This window comes from Bison bison, unplaced genomic scaffold, assembly GCF_000754665.1.
Source record: "Bison bison bison isolate TAMUID 2011002044 unplaced genomic scaffold, Bison_UMD1.0 scf7180017864142, whole genome shotgun sequence".
NCBI lineage: Eukaryota > Metazoa > Chordata > Mammalia > Artiodactyla > Bovidae > Bison > Bison bison.
The window spans coordinates 400,590-414,383 of NW_011494714.1; the positions used below are offsets into that span (position 1 = coordinate 400,590).

The 13,794-nt window shown below is 39.4% G+C and overlaps 1 protein-coding gene across 2 annotated transcripts in view; it reads right to left on the reverse strand.

Annotated features, from left to right (window-relative positions):
- The window catches only part of ZNF609 (zinc finger protein 609), a 176,609-nt gene that overhangs the window by 77,610 nt on the left and 85,205 nt on the right, over positions 1–13,794 (reverse strand). Inside the window, exon 1 of one of the 2 annotated variants that reach the window (XM_010840190.1) lies at positions 646–1,586. The exons of the other annotated variant lie outside the window; for it this stretch is intronic. The gene's annotated coding sequence lies outside the window, so the exon portion shown is untranslated. Of the gene's footprint in view, positions 1–645; positions 1,587–13,794 lie in introns of those variants that run through there. 2 annotated transcript variants of the gene reach the window in all.

Consider the following 13,794-nt stretch of genomic DNA (forward strand, 5'->3'; position numbering starts at 1 on the left):
GACAATTTCACATAAAAGGACATCTCTAAAAATTACATAGATGTGGACTGGCTTCCCAGGTGGTGCCAGGGTAAAGCCCTGCCTGACAATGCAGGAGATGTAAGAGACAGAGGTTTGATCCCTGGGTTGGGAAGATCCACTGGAGAAGGAAATGGCAACTCACTCCAGGTATTCTTGCCTGGGAAATCCCACGGACAGAGGAGCCTGGCAGGCCACAGTCCATGGGGTTGCAAGAGTTGGACATGACTTAGCAACTAAACAACAAGAGGAAGTTTCTAGATTAAGAATGAGTGTGATAAGGGTTTGAAAGACATCTTCAAACAGAAGAAAAAGGTGAAGATAAGTGAAAAGAGATGATTAAGACAAATGGACTTTGATGATAGTCAACTTAGGTTCAAACAGATCTTCCACGATAGGTTGTGCAATGTTAGACAAGTCATTTAACCTTTTTAAGCCAGTTTTCCCATTAGTAAAATGGAAATCATAATACATGTCTCACAGAACTACTGTGAGAATTAAATACTATACAAATAACATTCAGCCTTGTTACCTGGCACATACTCTGATAAATGCTAAACACTGCTCCAGTTTCTGTTGTTATTAAATGTGGCCTAGGGATCCTCCAAAGGGGCATCATCCACTTACCTTTACTACGAGTAAAGGTCAGGTTAGAAGGCTCACAAGTCAGATATCAGCATTCTCTTTTCAGGCTCAAAGCAGGTCAAGAGTTGGCTACTAAATCAGCAATTTAAAAAAATCAAATGAGTTTTTTATTTTTTATATATTTTTAAAGCTTATCAAGCCCATTCTTATTTCAGGTTGGGAGATGTGTACAAAAGGTGAGTACCTGTTCCATAATTCCTGTACCCCTCTACACCTGGCTCCCTCATAAGAGTTAGAATGGAACTCCACTAGTGTGCCTCTGAGCTACCCAGGAACAAACCCAGGAGAAAAAGTCCCCAAATGACATTCTGATGTGCAGTTAATGATCTGTCTTGCATGAGTAGCTGAAACATCGTCCCTGTCATACTACAAAGATTGAGAAAGAGGCTGCCATAATCTCCAACTGTCTGTACATCCATCTCTTCTTGTAGAAGACACTGTATAATCTGCCAGCACAGTCTCCCTAAGCAGATAAAACTGGTCAGCAGGTGACAAATGGTATTAATCCTAAAATTCTCTAAGGAGTCAGAGAGAAAGCACTTAATCATCAGTTCAATGAGGCATTTGGCTAATCACCTGCTGGAGAAGGAACTTTTGGAAAAACAAATGAGTAGGACATCTTCCAATAAGGTGGAAATGCCTAAGAGCACAAATACTGGATTGGCCAAAAAGTTTGTTTGGGTTTTTCCATACCATGTTATGGGGAATCTCAAACAAACTTTAATTGTTTAAAGTATTTAAAAAGATCACAGAAGCCCTCCCTCAATCCTGCTCCTCCTATATAGGCCCTCTCTAACTATCAGACCTTAATTTTGCAAAGGAAGGTCTCCTGGCTTCTATGACTATTTTCCAACCTACTCCAGTATTCTTGCCTAGAGACTCCCGTGGACAGAGGAGCCTAGTGGGCTGCTGTCCATAGGGTCGCACAGAGTTGGAACCAACTGAAGCAACTGAGCATGTATGTATGCATTGGAGAAGGAAATGGCAACCCACTCCAGTGTTCTTGCCTGGAGAATCCCACGGCCAGAGGAGCCTGGTGGGCTGCTATCCATGGGGTCGCATAGAGTTGGACACAACTGAAGCAACTTAGCATGCATGCATGCATTGGAGAAGGAAATGGCAACCCACTCCAGTGTTCTTGCCTGGAGAATCCCAGGGACAGGGGAGCCTGGTGGGCTGCCGTCTATGGGGTTGCACAGAGTCGGACACGACTGAAGTGACTTAGCAATAGCATGACTATTTTCCAGCACTCAAGATTTCTAGATAATAGCTGTGGTCATTTAAGCTCTCTTAACCTCAGCTTCTTTATGAGATTCAAAAAACAAAAAAGTAGCTAGGATTTTATTTTATATTCCTAAATTCTAACCTTCCTTAAACCCAAACTGGTATAACTGTCAAGATGTCATTTAGTTGCTAAGTCATGTCCAACTCTTGTGACCACATGGACTGTGGCCTGCCAGGCTTCTCAGTCCAAGGGATTCTCCAGGCAAGAATACTGGAGTGGGTTGCCACTTCCTTCTCCAGGGGATCTTCCTGACCCAGGAATCAAACCCGTGTCTCCTGCATTGCGGCAGATTCTTTACCAACTGAGCTATAAGGGAACCCTGTGACTGTCAGGTAGAGCTATCTTTAATACCATTTCTATTAACTTCAGCCTTCTTACAAGGGCATTCATCAAAATGAAACCTCTACATTCAGACACACATTTTCAGTATGAAAATAAAACAGTGCCAACCAGGAACCTCTTCAGAATGATATAGATAAGATAAAGGCAGCACCTAAACCACAGTGGTTTTGGACTAGCATCAGGTTCAGGGTCCAAACACGACAGGTGTTGGAAGAAACACAATTTTAGAGCTCCATAGAGATTTGTGTATTTCAAATACAATAAATGGTGGAAAAGTTGAGATGCATTTATCCCTCAGGCAATGAGATATCTTCTCTCAGTATATAAAATATTAAAATGGCCTACCCTGGTATGGTTTTCACATCTCTAGTATTCTACAGTCTAGTTCTAAAGATATTCTTTCTTTTTTTCCTTTACAGGTTTTGCTCAGGTTGCTAGAAGAGATTCTCTGGATTTCTAGCCTCAAAGTTGGGTGGATCTGATCAAGTAGAAGTTCAGAGTGAGTAAGCAGGCACATGTACATAAGAATGAAAGAAACCAAGTCACAACTACCAAAAAGGAGGAAGCGACCAGTATAGAAGAAGTATATTACGTTTATGTTTCTAACAAGTCCGAGTGGCAGAAACATATGCTTTTTAACTTGTTATTTACCTCATGTCCTTAATCAACATCCAATTAATCCCAATGGTCAAAAGAGAAACTCCTAGTAAAATTTCACTATGGGCACCATTCTGTGTCATAGTAAGACCACACCAGCAGACCCAAACCAGATCTTTCTGTTCTCTCTTACACTAAGGTTTTGCCTAACAGTATATAAAAAAATTTCTTTTCTAATCTCCTGTATAGAATAAAGTCAACATTCCAAGAAGCTCTCATTTCATATATAGTATATTCCAAACCATGTGGCAAAGTACCAAGCTGTTTCATTTAAGAGTAGGATGAGGAAGAGAAAGTAAGACTTTCCGCTCAGGTGGACGTCTAAATACACATATATTTAGAAGGATGTTATCTTAGTACACTGTCCTTGTTTCACAGCACTCAGAGGAAGTGAGACTTTTCCCCTTATAAATCTTAGGGAATGCCCCAAGAATTTTAAAATTTCCACCCCTGTATCCCCCCCTTTGGGTTTGTTCTTTCAAAGCATGAGATTAGGGAAAGAAAAGACAGGCTTCAGTACACAACATACTGACAGGTGCTCATACTGTCCTTAATTACTTTCTGGCCATATTTAAAACAGTATTATGCACCCATGATTCTGGTTAAAATAAATAAATAAATAAAAGTTGACAGTGCCAGGAACTGATTAAGCAAGACTGGTGGAGGCATAAACTACAGGTTCAAACTAAAGGTCCACTTTCATCAAGTGGCTATACCTAGTGAAGTAGAACATGTGCACATCCAAATTCCTAGCAATTCTACCCTTAGGTTGGAACAATAGGGAAACTTTGGCACTTGTGGCCTAGAGACAACAATGTTCAAAGCAGCAGTGTTGGTGATAACAAAAATGCTGGAAAGAGCCTAAATGCCCATCAAAAAATAATGCAAATTAACTATACTGCATATAGCAACACAACAAGGAAAAGGCAAGTCACAGAAAAAGGTGTGACACTGACTCTACTTAAATCAAGAAAAGAATCAGGTAAAACTAAGAAAGATAGCCTAGTGACACAGACAAATAAGCAGGTGACTAATACAAAATGCCAGATAATGGGAGGTAAAGAGGAAGGAGAGGGTACAGCGAGGAAAGGGCCACACAGGAGGTTCTAAACCTAAAGTGTTGTCAAGCTTTACTTTTTAAGGTAGGTAACACGTACATGTGTTCTTTTTATCATTATTCTTTGAATCTTAACGGGATATATTTCTCAGTTTAAAACCAACAAAAGAAAAAAATTACACTAAGATATTCCTTATTATCTAGTATGTACACATTGATACAATGAGGAAACATGCCAAGCTTTCTGATAACCCTTTCAAGTGGTAATGTGCATAACCATGTTAGTTTTCAGAAAAATTAGCTAATGGGTCCACTTCCATAGTATCTCAGAGGGAGAAGTTTCCTTTGCAGCATAGTTATCTCATGTAATAGAACTTTTTATAATGTCTCCTTTCCATGATAAACTGGAGATTCCATGAAGGAAGGCCTTCTCTCCTTCAACACTCTATCCTGAGGTCTAACACTGTTCCTTGATACAGGAAGTACACAACAAAAATTTCTGAATGAATAAATGATCTTGACAATCTATTAGGCTGGGGCAACTATCTAGTCTCTCCACAAATGTAGGAAAACACACCACAATTCTTCAGAAACTTCATGTTTCATCCCTGTCATTTGGCTCTCTGAACCCCTGTCCCAGAAATTAGTAGGTATTTCAGCATTTATGAAACAAAGTTGACTAAGGTCTCACTGTAGGTTGGCACTGTCCTGGGTACTAAAAACACGGCAGTGACAGGATAGCATAGTCTCATTTGTCTATAAAACAGCCGTTCGGTGGTGTAAAGGCAATGGCAGGATAGGATTGTCCCCACTGACCTCTTAGAACACTGAAATGTATACAAAGGCAAGCCTGAGATTTCAACAAATGGTGTGTGGCAAGATCCACTGTGGAAAACAATGGGCTGCTATTTCCTTCTGCTGCTCTAAACAATGAACTAATTCCTTTAGTCTCTGTACCCCTGTGACTTAAATTATTCTTCATTCTGCAGAGTAGCTTCTCCTAAAGCACTGAATACACAGTGAAGCACTGTCCTTCTGGAACCTCTTCTAGAAAGCAACAGGCAGAGACATACCTCACAGGAGGGAAAGCCATAAAGGAAAGTAATTATTATCTTGAAGACAAACATCTCTATTCTGGAGATAAAAGACGTGAGCCATAAGTGGTCACATTATAGATGCCTCTGCCTGTGATTAATAAAAAAGGTTAAAATTAGAGACAAGGAATGGACAAGCATTAAATGGTGGCTGTAATAAGCCTGATAACTACTTCATTTCACTGAACTCAAAACTTTTGCTGCTTTTCATTCTGTTTCAATACAGTCATCATTCTACCCAGCATTCCTTTAAAGGCCACAGTAGAAAATGCTGCTGACACCTATTATCAGTTCTAGCTATTCCTGACTCCCTTCTTCTTCCTAGAGCCAACCTAAAATTTCAGAAATGAAAGTTGGTGAGTAGTGTAATTAGGGAACAACTGACATCCTTCAAAATGGATTATGCTTCTATTTCCTTCTTAGGCAATTAACTTGCTTCCTGAAAATTTAACAAAGTCATCAGTAATTTGACTTTGCAAGGCATTATTTCCTTTTGTATATTATCTCCATTAAAAATAAGTATTAAAAAACTAAAAAAAAAATGCATTTCAAAGTATATTCAGTTTTCATCTCTGTGAGTCATTGTTTATGGAAGAAGAATGCCACACTTGGAATGCTGAAGTAATTCATTCATGCCCCAATCTAGACTGAGTTATGGCTGGCACAGGGGCAATGAGGCCAAAGGTAAATGAGCATTAACTAAGGATACTGAATACTCAATTAGGTGCTTGGTAGCAAAACTGGAAACTAGTTAAGGAAATTTAGGAACTGAGAGTTCCCTGGCAGCCCTGTGTTTAAGACTGTGCTTTCGCTGTAGAGGGCATGGGTTTGATCCCTGGTCAGGGAACAAGATTCCACATGCTGTGCACCAGGCAGCCAAAAAAGAACATTTAGAAATAAAATTTATTTATTACTGTTTTCAAAGGGAATATATAGGGATATTTACCAAAAGTTGGGTAACTTAACTCAGTTAAAAAGCATTCACAATTTGCTGTAGAACTGAAAAAATAGAGCAGAACTGTGTATCAGATTCAAATTATTACCTAAAGACAGCAGCAACAAATAAAACATCTAGGGCTACCATCAGCATAAGACCTTTCTGAATTAGAGAGAAGCTGCCATCAACATACTGACCAGGTTCAAGACAGTGTGAACCAAGCTCAGGCTGGATATCAACCCTTTATTCAGCGCCTCTCAGGAGGGGACCTTCCTGAAAGGCAACACTCTGTACAACTGAGAATGACTGTCTTATAATGTTTTTCTCTTCTGTCTTCCAAAACCTAATTAAAATGAAAATGTGTAAACAGAAAAAAAATAGGCACAAATCTCTGAGGAGCAAAAGAGAAGAGCAGAGGAGACATGAGATATCAAAAACATTTCAGAAACTAGAAAACAGATGTACAAATGTTAACCTAGCAGATCAAAGGAAACCTATGAGAGACCTCAGTCTATAAAGTAAAGGAAAAGGAACTATATTAAATATTCAAAACCCAGGAAAAGCTCAGGTACTTCTAAAAAGACGATAGGGCTCAGAATAGGAAGATCAGCTCCAAGTCTTTAAAAGATACATCAGAACTCGAAACCATCTTCATCAACAATGCAGCTTCCTCACCTCTCCACCCACTACCCCTCACAATTCTAGCAGAAGTCTGCAGGTTTATTCTCTGGATATGTTGAATAAACAGACTCTGTACTTACCAACACCAAGCACAACTGAGAATAAAGTACAACACTGACAACAACAGTGAAACATAAAACTCCTTTCCCTTCACTGGGCTCTGCTAAAGCAGGCAAAAGATTGGCTGATTCCTCTGCGGGAAAAATGACTTCTTCCCTAAGTCAAAAGACCACTGTTGGTGACTGGGTGACCCTCACCTAAACAGTCAATTACCCCTACAGTAAAGCCTAACAACTGACAAGCTCGATCAGTGAAAAAACAGCTTCTAAAAAAAAATGGACTGTAGTGTTTTGCTTTTATAATCGTTCTTTAGGTTCAAATTATTTTGGCATCTTAGCAAGTATTTATTATACACCACCTGGCTGGGAACCTTAGTTCCTGAGTATTCGTGCTCAGTTGCACAGTCCTATCTGACTCTGTGACCCCATGGACTGTAGCCTGCCAGGCTCCTTTGTCCATGGGATTTTTCCAGCAAGAATACTGGAGTGGATTGCCATTTCCTCCTCAAACGGATCCTCCTAGCTCAGGGATCACGCCCGTGTGTCTTGCATCTCCTGGATTGGCAGGCGGATTCTTTACCACTGAGCTACCTGGGAAGCCCCTGTAGTGTTTTGCTTTTAAACACAAGTGGATAATCAAGAATGGCAAGACATTTGATTGAAAAACACTGTGAGTTTAAACAATGAATGAACTTGAAACAAGTTAAGATAATGTAGAGAGCAGAAAGAAAAAAAAGAAAAAATTACTGTATCATATATAAGATATTACATCCATAGAACAAGAGATTATGAAAAAGCATTCAGAGTATAAGAAAGCTACTGTAGAAATTTAAAAAAAAAAAAAATATATATATATATATAAAGTAGGAGGTCTGAGGACGTATACTGAAATTTATCTTAACTTGCTTCCTTATTAGAATTTTGGGTTGCTTGAATTTTTTTTTAATAATTAATTAATGTTTTGATTGTACTAGGTCTTCATTGCTGCACACAGGATTTCTCTAGTTGCGACAAGCAGGGGCTTCTCTTTGTTGGGGTTCACAGGCTTCTCTTGTTGCAGAGCATAGGCTCTAGGTACATGGGCTTTTGCAGTTGCAGCACACAGGCTCAGCAGTTGTGGCTTGTGGGCTCTGTAGTTGTGGCTCTCCAGCTGTAAAGCACAGGCTCAGTAATTGCGGCACACAGGCCCAGTGGCTCCAAAGCAGGAGGAATCCCCCAGACCAGAGATCAAACACATGTCGGCTTCACTGGCAGCAGATTCTTATACACTGTATCACTAGGGAAGTCCTTGAATTTTCTTTTAAGCATCCTTGTTTGTAAGTTATTGCAAAATGTTTCCAATTACTTTCTACAAGGGTAAACTCCTTACAAGGAGAATTGTAGGGTTTTTGTCACATATTAAAAAAAAAATTTATTTATTAATTTTAATTGAAGTATAATTACTTTACAATATTGTGGTGTTTTTTGCCATACATCGACACAAATCAGCTACGGGTGCATATATATCCGCTCATCCTGAACCACCGCCCCCCCGTCTCCTCCCCAACTCCATCCTTCCGAGTTGTCCCAGAATACAGGCTTTGAGTGCCCTGCTTCATGCATCGAACTTGCACTGGCCATCTATTTTACATATGATAATATACATTTCAGTGCTATTCTCTCAAATCACCCCACCCTCACCTTCTCCCACACAGTCCAAAAGTCTGTCCTTTACATCTGTGTCTCTTTTGCTGCCTTGCATATAGGATTGCTGTTACTATCTTTCTAAATTCCATATATATGCGTTAATAGACTGTATTGGTGTTTCTCTGGCTTACTTCACTCTGTATAATAGGCTCCAGTTTCATCCACCTCATTAGAACTGACTCACATGTGTTCTTTTTTATAGCTGAGTAATATTCCATCATGTATATGTACCACACCTTCCTTATCCATTCGTGTGCCGATGGACATCTAGGTTGCTTCCATGTCCTAGCTATTATAAATAGTGCTGCAATGAACACTGTACCCTTTTTCAATATTTCTCTTTCAATTCTGGTTTCCTCAGTGTGTATGCCCAGCAGTGGGATTGCTGGGTTGTACAGCAGTTCTCATTCCAGTTTTTTAAGGAATCTCCACACTGTTCTCCATAGTGGCTGTATCAGTTTGCAGTCCCACCAATAGTGAAAAAGGGCTCCCTTTTCTGGACAACTTCTCCAGCATTTATTGTTTGTAGACTTTTTAACGGTGGCCATTCTGACCGGTGTGAGATGATATCTCATTGTGGTTTTGATTTGTATTTCACTAATACTGAGCAATGTTGAGTATCTTTTCATGTGTTAAATTCCTTTCAGCAATGTTTTATAGTTTTCAGTGTTTACATTTTACATATCTTTTATCAGGTTTACCCCTATTTTATATTTTAATGCTATTAAAAATAATGTTTTAGAAACTGACTCCCAGTATATAGAAATACAATCAATTTTAATACAATGAACTTCTGAACTATCACTAAATTCACATATTACTATTAATAGCTTTTTTGTAACTTAAGAGTTTCTCTTTTTAAGATTATAAAAAATATTTCTTTATTAAATCCTCATGTTACCTGTTTTTTTCCTCGTAGCATTTTCTACACAATGATCATAACATCTTTATTTACATAAAGACAGTTTTATTTCTTCCTTTTCAATTTTGGATGCCTTTTATTCCTTTTATTTCTTTTTTTCTGGTCTTACTGGACTAGCTAGAACCTCCAGAGTAATGATGGATAGAATGAGTAAGAGGCAACATCCTTACCTCAGGCTTTATCCTAAGGCGAAAAGTATTCAGTTTTTCAATGTTAGCTACAGTGCTAGCTGTAGGTTTATGATAGATACTCTCTATCAGGAAGAGACTCCCTTCTATTCCTGGTTTCTTGAATAGGGTGAGGCAAATGACAGGCAAATGAGCCATGAAAAGTATTGACCGTGGGTGCAAAATTTAAGGGAGTACCAAGAACCTCCGTAATCGAGAAATGATATTTTAATACAATATTTTTTAAAAGTCAAAATTAATGCAAAAAAGTCACAATAAACAAAATACTGAGATTTAAATAAAGACCAGATTATTCTTACTGATTTTTCCTTTGGCTTTTGGCTTTAATTTGGGTCTGCAGAGCACTGTTATTGAAGCCCTAAGAATAACAGAAGGATGGGTATTGCAGACACAAGGAGCAACACACATAAAGGCCACAAGCTAGGGGTGTGCCTGGAGCATCTGCGGGATATTAAGGAAAAGAGTGACAGAGGGAGAAGAGACAGTAAAGGAGGTAAGAGTGAAAACAGGAGCCAGACGATCTAAGCGACTATAACAACTTCGAGATTTTTGAATGATATGAGAAGCCACTATATGGGTTTAAGTAGAGGAGTAAAATAATTTGATATGCTTTAAAAGGATCACTCTGACTGCTAAGGCACTAAACACAAGGGGACTAGTTAAGGGCTATTACAATAATCCACAGTTGTTTAGATCAGCTGGAAGCAGGGAAAGTGGTAAGAAGAGTTAGATTCTAAATATTTTGAAGATAAAGCCAGTATAATTTGTCTGTGGATTGTATGTGGAGAGGGAGAGAATGAGAAGAGAGACTCCTCGGCCCAAGCAATTAGAAAAATGGAATCACTATTTACTGAGATGATGAAGACTGAGAGAGGATCAGGTTTTGGACAAAAAATTCAGGAGTTTTTATTTTGGACATTTTTTAAGTTTGAAATGCCTATCAGATATCTATTAAGTCAAAATGTCAGGTAGGCAGATGAATACACAAGACAGATAGTAAATGTGAAGCTGTCAGCATATAAATGAGAGCAGAGGAGATAATGGAGAATAGGACTGAGTCCATGGGCACTTCAATGCTTAGAGTTTGGAGGGATTAAAAATAAGCAGCAAAGGAGACTGAGGTGAAGAATACAGTAAGGTGAGAAAAACAATCAGGAAACTGATGTTCTCAAAATCAAGTAAAGAAAGTATAGGAAAGAGAAAGTAATCAAATCTGCTGAAAGGCCAAGTAAGATAAGGATTGAGAACTGAGAACTATTAAAGTAAAAAGACAACCTACTAGGGAGTGGAAAAAAAATACCTACAAATCACGTATCTGTTAACAAAAAGACAACGCAATTAAAAATGGGCAAAGGGTCTGGGGAAACCCCTGTTGATCCAGTGGTTAGGCTTCCAGGGGCTCACTGCCAAGCTCCAAGGTTCAGTCCCTGGTCAGGGAATTACAATCCCACAAGTTGGGTGACCACCACCACCAACAACAAAGGCAAAGGATCCAAATAGCGATTTTTTCCCCAAAAAAGTTAAGTATATATACAAATGACCAACAAGCAAATGAAAAGATGATCAGAACCACTAATTATCATGTGCCATATGCTCAGTCATGTCTGACTCTTTGCAACCCTATGCTTTGTACCCACCAGTCTCCCCTGAACATGGGATTATCCAGGCAAGAATACTGGAGTGGGTTGACATTTCCTACTCCAGGGCATCTTCCCAAGCCAGGGATCGAACCTGCGTCTCCTGCATTGCAGACAGATTCTTTACCAGCTGAGCCATTGGGGAAACCCAGCTAACAATTAGGAAAATGCAAATTAAAACCACTTCACACTCACGAAGATGGTTCAAATAAAAGAGGATAACAAGTGCTGGTAAGGACAAGTTGGAACCTTCTAACATTGCTGGGAGGACTGTAAACTGGTGCAGCCACTTTGGAAAAGTTTGGCAGGTCTTCAAAATGTTAAACAGAGTTATCATGTGACTTAGCAATTTCACTCCTAGGTATAAAACCAAAAGAACTGAACACACATGTCCACACAAATTGTGCAAATGGATGTTCACAGCAACATTATTCATAATGACCAGAAAAGAGAATGAACTTAAATTTGTCCATCAACTGATGAATGGATGAATAAAATGTGTTTATATCCATACAATGGAATATTTGGCTATAAAAAAGGACAAAGTGGACTTTCCTGGTGGCCCAGTGATTAACAACCAGTCTGTCAATATAGGAGACACAGGTTTGATTGCTAGTCCAGGAAGATTCCAGATGCCACACAACTAGGCCTGCATGCCACAACTACTCAGCCTGAGCGCCTAGAGTCTGTCCTCTGTAACAAGAAGCCATCACGATGGGAATGAAGTCCATATACTGCAACTAGAGAGTAGTCCCCGCTCGCTGCAACTAGAGAAAGCCCATGCACAGCATTGAAGACCTAGTGCAAACAAAAATAAATAAATTAAAAAAAAAAAAAGTATAGATAAATCCTGTAACATGGATGATCTTTAAAAACATTATTCCAAGTGAAAGAAACCAGACTCAAAGGGCCATATATTATTTAATTCCACTGATATGAAATGTTGAGTCAGAAGCAGAGTAATGGTTTCCAAAGGTGAGGAGGAGGCAGGAATGTATACTGACTACTAACAGGCATGGAGTTTCTTTCTGGGGTGATGTAAATGATCTAAAATAGTGATCATATAATAGTGATAGTTGCATAAGTCTGTGAATACACTAAAATCCCCCAAATTTCATACTTTTAATATGTGAATTTTATGGCATGTGAATTGCGTCTCAAGAAAATGCCTATTTAAAAAATGTTGAGAATTGATCACTGGATTTACCAATGTAGAGGTCACTGGTGACTTTGAGAAGGGCAGTTTCTATAGAATGGCAGGGAACAAGAAGTTGGTAGGGCTATATTTCTTTGCAGAGGCTCTAGGGGAAATTTGTTTTCTTGCTGTTTTCAGTTTTTAGAAGCTGCCTGCATGCCCCTGCTCATGGCACCTTCTTCCTCCATATTCAAAACCAGCAGTATAATATCTTGAAATCTTTCTCTCTTACTTCCCTATCTTCACTTTCCATTATCAAGATTTCTGTGATTACACTAGGCTCACCTGGATAATCCAGGCTACTCTCTCCATCTCAAAATCCTTAATCACATATAGAAAATTCCTCTGCTATGTAAGGTAATCAGCTTCCCTGGAGGCTCAGTTGGTAAAGAATCCACCTGCAATGCAGGAGACACAGGCTCAATCCCTGGGTTGGGAAGATCACCTGGAGAAGGGCATGGCAACCCACTCCAGTATTCTTGCCTGGAGAATCCCATGGGCTGAGGAAACTGGATGGCTACAGTCCACAAAGAGGTGGACACGACTGAAGTGACTGAGCACACACACATGCATGTAAAGTAACATTCACATGTTCCAGGGGTCACAGGATATCTTTAGTTGGCCTTTATTCTGCTTATCACATATATATAGTTTTTGCATACTACTGAAATTAAATTGGTATTAATCTAAACTAGATTATTCCACTAAGAAAACAACTCTAAATGTTTTATTAAAAGAAACAATCAAGGAATTTAAATGGTACATTAGAATACCTCCCTTTAACACAAAAGAAGACTTGGTGGAGGAACAGAGGAACAAAAAAGACATAAAACATATAGAAAATAAACAGCAAATGGCAGACATAAATCTCTCATAAGTAATTATGTTCAGTTCAGTTGCTCAGTCATGTCCGACTCTTTGTGACCCCATGAACTGCAGCACGCCAGGCCTCCCTGTCGATTACCAACTCCTGAAGTTCACCCAAACTCATGTGCATCAAGTCGGTGATGTCATCCAGCCATCTCATCCTTTGTCGTCCCCTTCTCCTCCTGCCCCCAATCCCTCCCAGCATCAGAGTCTTTTCCAATGAGTCAACTCTTCGCATGAGGTGGCCAAAGTACTGGAGTTTCAGCTTTAGCATCAGTCCTTCCAAAGAACACCCAGGGCTGATCTACTTTAGAATAGACTGGTTGGATCTCCAAGGGACTCTCAGGAGTCTTCTCCAACACCACAGTTCAAAAGCATCAATTCTTCGGCGCTCAGGCTTCTTCACAGTCCAACTCTCACATCCATACATGACCACTGGAAAAACCATAGCCTTGACTAGACGAACCTTTGTTGGCAAAGTAATGTCTCTGCTTTTGAATATGCTATCTAGGTTGGTCATAACT